We start from the raw sequence: 9,540 nt of genomic DNA on the forward strand, positions 1-9,540 counted from the left end.
TGAATTCATTATAATCCCTAGTCATTTATTTATCAGTGAAGATAATTTTTGAGAAGTCTGAAGCCATCAGAGTTCTTTGTCTTATAGCAGTGAATTCATTGTTTTGTTGGAAATTCCTTGACTTTGGTCTTTATTTTCAGTCTAAAAACTTAATAGGACATTGTTGAGATTTTTCTCTATTATTTCCTGCTGACTATCTTCCCGTCCAGCAGAAATACAGGTACCCTAACAATACCAGAAATTCAGTTATTTCAGGCAAAGAAACTTAAAACCATATGCTTGAATGTTTTTATGTTGTGTTATTGTCTTCAGATTTACCATTAATTTTACGTCTTCATATTCACCATTCATTTGTATATTCATTCAACCAATATTAAATGTGGCATACACATAGTATGGCACTGATCTAAGATTTGGGGATAGAGCACTGAGCAAAAGGGACAAAATTTGCTCTTTCATGAGGCCTACACCTTAGTGAGGAGAGAAAAAAATAAACAAAATAAACAAGCAATAGATGATAGATGATAGATAGATAAGTATGAAAAGATGACTAGGGAAAGCCAATATTTTCCTGCATTTTTCAATTTCAGGAAGGATAATCATGGGTAGCCTCATTGAGAAGATTGCATCTCTGAAGGAGATTTCAGGCAAAAGGAGCTTCAAATGTAAACACTCTGAGACAGGAGCATGCCTGACATGTTTATAGAACTGCAAGGAGAATCATGTGGCTGGGGTGGAGTGAGAGAGGGTGACATAAAAGGATATAACTGCAGAGGTAAAGATGAACCAAATTGTGTGGAGTTCTGAGGATTGGGGTAAAGATTTTGGGTTTTATTTTTAGTGAGATGAGGAGATACTGGAGAGTTTTTACTAGAATGGTGCCATAATTTAATTTGCAATGTAGTCACATTACTCAGGCTATCCCATTATTTATGGACTAAAGAGGAGCAAGAACAAAATTTTGGAAATCAGTTGAGACTAATGCAGTAGTCCAACTGAAATACGATGGTGGCTCTGACCAAGGTGATAGTAATGTAAATGAAAGGATGTGGTCAAATTTGGATATATTTTGAAGGCAGAAGCCACAGATTTGACTGTCAGAGGTAGATCAAAGTGGCTCTTGGGTTTGGGGCATGAACAACAGAAATATACTTCTTACATGAGATGAGGAAGATTGACAATGGAGAATGTCTAGGAGGAAATCAGGAGACTGTTTTTGAACTTAATGAGTTTGTGATGTTTGTTTAATATTGATTGAACAGAAATTACAAGTTAATGGTAGTATATGTGAGTCTGGAGTTCAGAGAGGTTCAGACCTAATTGCAGGAAAATGAGAAGTGTACAATTTGTTGGAAAACAGTAAGTCAGTGGATGTCTCAAAGAAATGTCTGCAGCCTTCTAATATGAAATTTATGTTGATTGAAGGTGGATCCCACTGTATTATAAGATATAAATAAAATGCACCTTATACGTATAGAAACACACACACATGCACATGCACACACTTGGGTGCAGCTACACTGAAAGAAACAAATGAACATAACAGAAAAGAGAATAACAGCTAAAAAGTGATGTCAGAGGCAAAGAAAAAGGAGAAAAGGAATGTGGAAAGGGGAGAATAGTGCATAGAAGAAGGAGAAAGAGCCTTCACATGTGTATAAACTCAACCCTCTGCCGGGCCAGGAAGTCCAAGCCTCATTTGAATAGGGTAAGGACTTGAAAGGCAAAGATCTAATGGAAGGATAAATAAAAAATGGTTGTGGCTATGTTGTTTTTGATCTCATCCCTGGAATATGCAAAGGCTAGGTCAGCAGATAGCTTTTACCAGTGCACTAAATAAGGTCTACTCTTCCTTGTGTGGTCCATATTTCAGTGAATAGTATCACCTGAGCTAGAAAATTGGGCTCTCTACTCATTCTCATGCTCATAATCGTATTTCCAAAAACTTCTAATTTATTAAGTTTTGTAAATGTTGCTTAAATGTTTTGCTCAAGGCTTTGTAAGTCATCTAAACTATGATAGTAATCACTTATATATCTCTTATTCTTTCAATACATTCTACATATTCTTGCCTGAAATAATTCTAAGAAATAAATCTAGTCACAGAACTTTCTATATATTTCCCCATCCATTTCATGATTAACCTCAAAATCCTTAGTATGGCCAACAAAGGTCTTTGTTATTTGAGTTTTAGTTTTCTCTCTAGGTTAATTTTCCAATACTCATCCACATCCTCCACGTTCCCTAGACATATGAAACCACTTCACTGAAGTTACTTTATTACCTTTGCATGTGGCATCCCTATAGTTTTCATCTTGCCAAATTCCAGAGTAAAGTCTCTGTTCTCATCTTACTTGGTATCTTGACAGCATTTGACAACAGTGGTCTCGCTCCACTTTCTTGGAACGGTTTTTATCAGTTTTAGGACTTTCTGCTTCCTTCGTGGGAATCTCTTCAGCCACGCTTTCAAAACCATCGTATCTAAAAAAGCCGTTCTCTACATGGTTGATATTTAAGCCACACTTATTTGTTTTTAAAATATAGAAAATTTCTATATTAGTTGATAAATAGTATAATAATTGTGATAAATAGTAAAAATAATAAATTATAAATTCCTTGAATTATGGAATTGCTACTATTTACAGAGTTTGTCCTTTTATTAGCTTGTTGTAATTCTATGTATTTAACATGTAGTGTGTTGATATTTATAAATTCAAGGATTTATATTAAAATATTTAAAACAAATACCCAGATTTAAGAGAGAACAATAAAAGATCTGTCTTTTTGTATTTCTCTTGAACATAATAAACACAAATACGTGGATCTGCAGAAGCACAAAGAAGAGACAAAATTAATATTAAAGCACACCTCAGGCAATCTTGTTTCCTAAGCAAAATCAGAGCAGCTCAGAAGATCGCCAATGCCATTTAAAGTAAGAACAAAATAAAACTACTTTAAAACAGAGATTTGAAGGTAATAATAAAGGATATTTTAATATAGTTGTCAATATTTTTCTTAGCCTCACAAGGAAAAATATTTTAGTTATTAATACTGACAATTTGAAAACCAAAAGAATGGGAGAGCAAATAAACTAAATAAATGAAATTACAAAAAAGATGTGGAGTTTCATAGAAATTCGGAAATGATATACTGTTTGAAACAAATCGTATTGCAATATAGACTCAAGTGAAAAATTAAAAGACCTAATAATTTGAAAATGTGTTTGATGAATGAAGTGAAAAAATAGAGTGGAAGCCTTTCAATTTATTAGTTTTAATATTTGGCCAAATACGGTTGTTAAGCTCTACAGGTTGAAAAAATGAAATTTATTTAAATAATTTAATATGCTATACCAATAAATTCACGTGCATAAATTGATTGTAAAAACATTGAGTGTATAGCAATATCAGATAGTTTTTAAGCATCCAAAAAAAAAACATCCTTGGATGTTTTTGCTGCAAGTTCAGCAAAGTCTAAACCTTTGTGACTGAGCCACAAGAATCCAGAGTGACCCTGGGCAACACATTTGAATCGCTCCTCATTTTGTGTCTACACTCATGCCCTTGGTCATCTCATTCTGTTTCATGGCTTCATTTATCATCCTATAGGTGGATAACTTGCAACTTCTTCTAAGACTCTTCTCCTGAATTCCAGCTTCCTATGTCCATCTGTAATAGATACCACCACTTGTACAGCCAACAGATGTCTTATATAACATATGCCAACTGAGCTCCTCATCCAAACACCTCAACCACTGCCAACACTACCAAAACACACACACACACACAAACTGCCCCTCTTGCTCTTCTCTCACTTTCAATTTATGCTGCCATTTTCTTGGATTATTTCAATAGTGTCCTAATTAATCTCTTCTCTTGTATCCTCTTACTCCCTTTATTTTCATAACAGTCATATTGAACTTGTTGAAATCCAAGTCAACTTTATTACAACTCTGGCGTATTACTAATGGTGTCATCTGACAGAGAATAACCACAAAGAAGCCAAACTTTTGAAAGTGTTCTATCAGTCTCTGCGGTTTGGCTCCCTTTTCTTCACAGACCTCCTATCTCTCTACTCTCACCTGTGTTCAGTATGTGGTTATTCAAACACACCTGACGTGCTCCTCCCTGAAGCCCTTACCACCTTGAGATTTTTGCTTCTGAGAGTGGCCTTCTCTGTCCATAGTATTTACAATGTAATGCTCTTAACTCTCTGTATTCCACTTTCCTGATTGATTTTTCTTCATAGCATTATCACCATCTGACCTATCATATATTCCTGACTTAGTTTTATTTACTTTCCATCTTCCTCACTATGCTGCAAACTCCAGAAGGATACAGAATTTGGCCTTTTTGTTCACTTCTATTCCTAGTGCCTAGAATAATGCCTGACATGTGTTTGGTGCTCAACAGATACTTGTAAATCAGTGAATGAGCATTAGTTGCTGTAATAGACCAAACAATACCCTTTCAAAGATGTCCACATCATAATCCCCAAACTTGTGTATGTGTTGCTTTACACAAAAGAACGATTTTGCCGATATGGTTAAGTTCAGGGTCTTGAGATGGAAAGATTATCCTTCATTATCCAGGATATTCAATGTAATCACAAAGGTGGTTTTGAAGATGGAGGAATTGGTCAAAAGCCTGGGAATATTGATGACTTCTAAAGCTGGAAAAGGCAAAGGAGAGGACACTACCCTAGAGTTTCCGGAGGGAGCATGACTCTTGATGACTATCATTTCTGAGTCTTAAGGTTGGTACTTTAGAGGTGTGAAAAACATGCTTCTGGGAAGAAATAGAATGGAAAGATGAGGCTGACTACTGGAACCAATTAGGAATCACAGAACTAAGGGCCATTATTAGAATAATGGTAATAGGAGCAGCAAGCACAGGAAGAAATAGAACCTTCTCCCACCACCCACTTCCAGTAGCTCCTGTGCACCCCATCTTGGCGGAAGCCATATGGCAAAGGAGAAGTGACATTTGCAGAGTACTTGTACTGGCAACACAAAGAATACAAAAGTGTAGTGTTAGACCTTGAGTCAATAGTACAATAACCATGCCATGGTTTTATATCATTTTTTAACACTATAAAGAGACTGAAAATGTGAAAGCCTACAATAATTTCTCAGTACCCCTTTAAACAATTATTATATCTAAATCTTTAATATGCATTCATCTGGATGTATAGAAGAGGATTCTTTCTGTTTTATAGTCAACATCAAATATAACCTCATATATAGAATCATTATGTTGTACACATGAAAATGGTATAATGTTATGTGTCAATTATTTCTCAATTAAAAAAAGAAATATAATCTCTCAATTATTGTATTAGAAATCTAGCTAGTCGCAGGGAATAGTGATGAGTTGTTTAACCTACTTCAAATGACCTCCTAAAGAGGATGGGTAATTTGAAATAATCCTGAGAAAATGGGCCCAATTACTTAAGTACTTGCAAGTTTAATTGGGCTCTTATCACATTCAGGACTCATATGCTCTTTCTTTTCCTTTATTATTTTTGTTTCCTCTTTAAAAGTGGCTAAGCATAACAGGAATATCATGCCATATTTATTTAGTATAGGAGACTCTGTCCCAGATTTCCTTTAGTGGCCTGGTGCACCCATCCCCCTAGCTGGCTATACCCCTCTTCATTTAATCTGACATGATGGTAGGCTGCTGCTGGGTCACAGCTGCACTCTTGAGAATTGTCCTTGGATCAACTTGAGTAAGCATTCAAGGCTAGATGATTTTATAATCCTTCTCCTCCGTCCCTCCAACAATTGCTCACTAAAACAGCCTACAGTCAATGACTGATTGATACTGGGATGCTGAGCAGGGCTAACAAAAGGGCATTCTTCTTGTCTGATCATAAAATTTACTCAATGGTAAAATTCGTGTTCCAGAAATACCTGTGTGGATGGGTTCACATTACATTCTAGCAAAAACACATTCTTCCTTAGCTCTTTTCCCTCCCTGTCCTACTTCCTTTCTTCCCTAACACTTTTCTTTCAGAGCATCATCTTTATAAAACACTTGAAGGAGAATCCCCATCACAGAGCATGATTCTAGAGAGGCTGATCTAAGGTATTAGAGGACCAGAAATGTGATATGAAAGCATTTCCTATAAAAGTCCTATATTTGGAGAAGTGAATGACATCATGTATGGCCCAGAAGTTTCTATTGCCCACTTAAGATTTATCTTCTAGTTGGAATCAGAAGTTTAGAATGAAATAGCTAGATCAGGTCTCCAATGAAAATTGTAATTATAGTGCTGTTATCCTCTACAGGACTTATGCTTCTCCTGAGCTTTCTAGTTATGTTACCGAAAGTTCGGTCTCTGAACTCAGTACCAATCCAAATAACGAGAACAGAGTTTTGGGTGAAAATGAAAAGAAAAAAAAGCTTACTTTTTTTTTTTGCTAGGCAAAGGGAGCAGCAGCAGGATAGTGCCTTAGGAACTGCTGGCACCCCATTAAGAAGTGGATAAGGGGTTTTAAAGGTTGTGAGGAATATGGCTGCTTATAGGGAGGGGGAGCCTGTGGCCTTGCTGGTCGGCGCTTTCCCACCAGCCTGCGTTTGGCTTTGTGAGACTGTTTGCAGGGAGGAGGATGGTGACATAAGGGAATCCACAGGTTAGATGTCCTTGATTGTCTTCCTCCCTGGTGGATAGTGGATTCTGGTGCCAGGAAGCTTTTCTGCTGATGCAGAGGTTTTTCTTCTTTATTGCCAGCCAGCTGCAGGACACAAGAACTCTACCCCTTAGTTGTATATCCAGACTTCCAGGAACTGGGGTTACTCTTAAGTCCTAAGGGAGGGAGAGCATAAGCAGAGAAAAGGAAACGGAAAAGGAAGGAAAGATTATACATGCTTTGAATTGCCAGCCTCAGTTGCTGGGTAAGTCTTTACTTCAGATAAGGAAGACATTTCTAGTCAGGTTGTTATTTAACTGTATACTTCTAATTTCAGATAGAAAAATCCTGTAACATATTCCCCATTGTCGTTTTGCTTTCCGTTTCTTTTGGAAAGGGGCACCATGATCATCTAGCTACTTCCTACTGTATTTGGGTGACACTAGGGGGTTTTTGTGGTGGAAAGCTTAAACATGCTTTTGCCAGTTTTCTTTGTGGGTGGTTATAGTCTCAGTCACAGTTTTGGAAATACTGAGAATACAGCAGAGAATAAATTTAAATATAATATATATCCCAGCCACCAATAGGAGCATAGATAAACCAAAATGTAAAATTTCAGGCAACGTGGACTAGATTCCTTTCAGTGTCCAAGAAAATAAACTTGAAAACCTGTCATCAATATTTCTTTTCATACCATCCAGTACGGAGGTGTGATGATCTGACATTTGTTGTTGTAACCAGGTGGCTTGTTGTTTGATCTTTTCTATACTAGTTTCTACTTGTGATGAAGTGTTTATATATGTGTAGCAAGAGATATTAGCTATAGCGCAAACCCTACCTTGTTTGGCTGGAATATAGTCCAAGGCCATATGATTATCTAATACAGCCTTTGCTAGAGAGTCGAGAGGTTTGTAAGTTAAGGAGGGATTTAGCAGTTTCATGTGCTATGATTGTCAAGGTGTGAGACAGATTGTGGAGTACATATTGGTGGGCCACGACCCCCCACCAGGGCAGCAGAGTATACCCAAAGAAATATTCATCCCCATCAGGAATGTTTCCTGGCAAGTCTTAAGTGACTCAGGTATATAATTGTAAGGAACTTTCCCAATGTCTTGATTCATTCAAGCTGTGGAGTGAAAAAGGGGTGATGATTTCGAGAAGATGTTGAGTGGAGAAAGTGAAATTGTGGGGACATTCTGTAGCCCAAGGGTAATTATTAATTTTTCAAATGAAAACATGTCCAAGAGGGGCACAAAAAAACTTACTTTCACCTTCATTGTGAGTGTAGTAGCTGACAGAGCTATTAGTCTAGAAATAGTAACCAACTTTGAATCCAGTTCATTCCATCCAGGATCTCTCCAGAAATGAATAGTCAACCATGGATTTAATTTCTTCCACTGGGTATCTGGTGGACTGCTGAACACACATAGGGAGTTGCCTTGAGGGTGGAGGCAAAGTCATTTCAAAGTATTCAGGTATCTACTGGGTGCCCTGGATCCAATATAGAACAGTACTGGTGGAGAGAGGAAGCATAAGACAGGCAATTTTAGAAAAGTTCTCATGAGGGAAGTGACTGATGCATATGTGGTACATAAGGTTGCGAGCCCGAAGGTCTCACTTAGGGACCCAGTCCCCATCAGGGACTTGGGTAAAGTCTGATACAGGATGCACCAGGGGGTCCCCATGACCCGGAGTGGACTGAGCTCAAGGAAGACAAATCCAGCAGTCCACATCTTGCATTGCATTAGCAATGGTTTGTGCAATGCATACCAGGGAGTTGGGAGTTGTCCAGTCAGGCAATAACTGGAAAATGTAAGGAATACAGATGAATTAGCAATGTGATGTATCTCATGGCTGTTTTTTGAAGAGCAGCTTAAAACCCTCCAATGGTCTGCTTTCCCACTTATCAGGAGAAGGTGCCTGTGACTAGAAATCGTCTGGCACTTCTTTACTCTAGTGTGGTGCACCCACAGTCTTATATCTGTCAACTTAAAGGATGTATGGGTGGTTAATAACACATCCTAGGATCCTTTCAACTTTTCTTCAAGTTGTTGTTCTGGTCCTTTTTCCTTCCACACCTTCAGAAGCACCTTATCTCCTGCTTGGAATGGATTCAGTGAAGTTTCAAGGTGGGGAGGCAACCTGGAGGAGACAAACTCATGTATAATAATTAATATTTGACCTACATGCTGTATATACTGTTTCAATTTAACTTCTATAATTGCATGGGGGCCCTCCCCTTTTGCCTATGGAACTAGGAAGGGTCTCCCATATATTACTTCATAAGGGCTTAATCCAAGTCCACTTTAGGGGCCACTCTAATATGGAGGAGGGCAATTGGGAGTACTTTGTCCTATTTTGAATGGGTCTCTTGACAAAGCTTGGAAACAGACTTCTTTAAGTTATGATTCATCTTTTCTATTTTCCCCATGGATTGGGATCTCCACAAGGCATGTAGTTTCCATTTGATCCCAAGAATTTTACTTACTTGTTGTATAACTTCAGCTACAAAGACAAGTCCATTATCACTCTGGACACTGGATGGCAGTCCAAACCTAGGAATAATATCTTTTAGCAAGCACTTGGCTACCTCAGTGGTTATCTCAGTTCTGGTGGGTAATACCACCCTGAAAAGGTGTTTATAAATGCTAATAAGGATTTAGAATTTCCAGTTGTCTTAGGCATTTGTGTAAAGTCCACTTGCCAGTCCTTACAAGGTTGTTCTTTGGAATATTGAGTTCCGTTCTGTGGGTGTTGTCTTTTCATCTTTGGGTTGTTTATAGCACATATCGGGCAGGAGTGGGAGGACTTCCAAGCCAGTTGATGCATCGTGGGCCCTCTAAGGTGAGGCTGTATGAAGTCTACTAAGGCATCTCTTCCATAATGGGTACATTCATGCAAGTATT

The sequence above is a fragment of the Equus przewalskii genome, chromosome 2, assembly GCF_037783145.1.
Source record: "Equus przewalskii isolate Varuska chromosome 2, EquPr2, whole genome shotgun sequence".
Classification (NCBI taxonomy): Eukaryota; Metazoa; Chordata; class Mammalia; order Perissodactyla; family Equidae; genus Equus; species Equus przewalskii.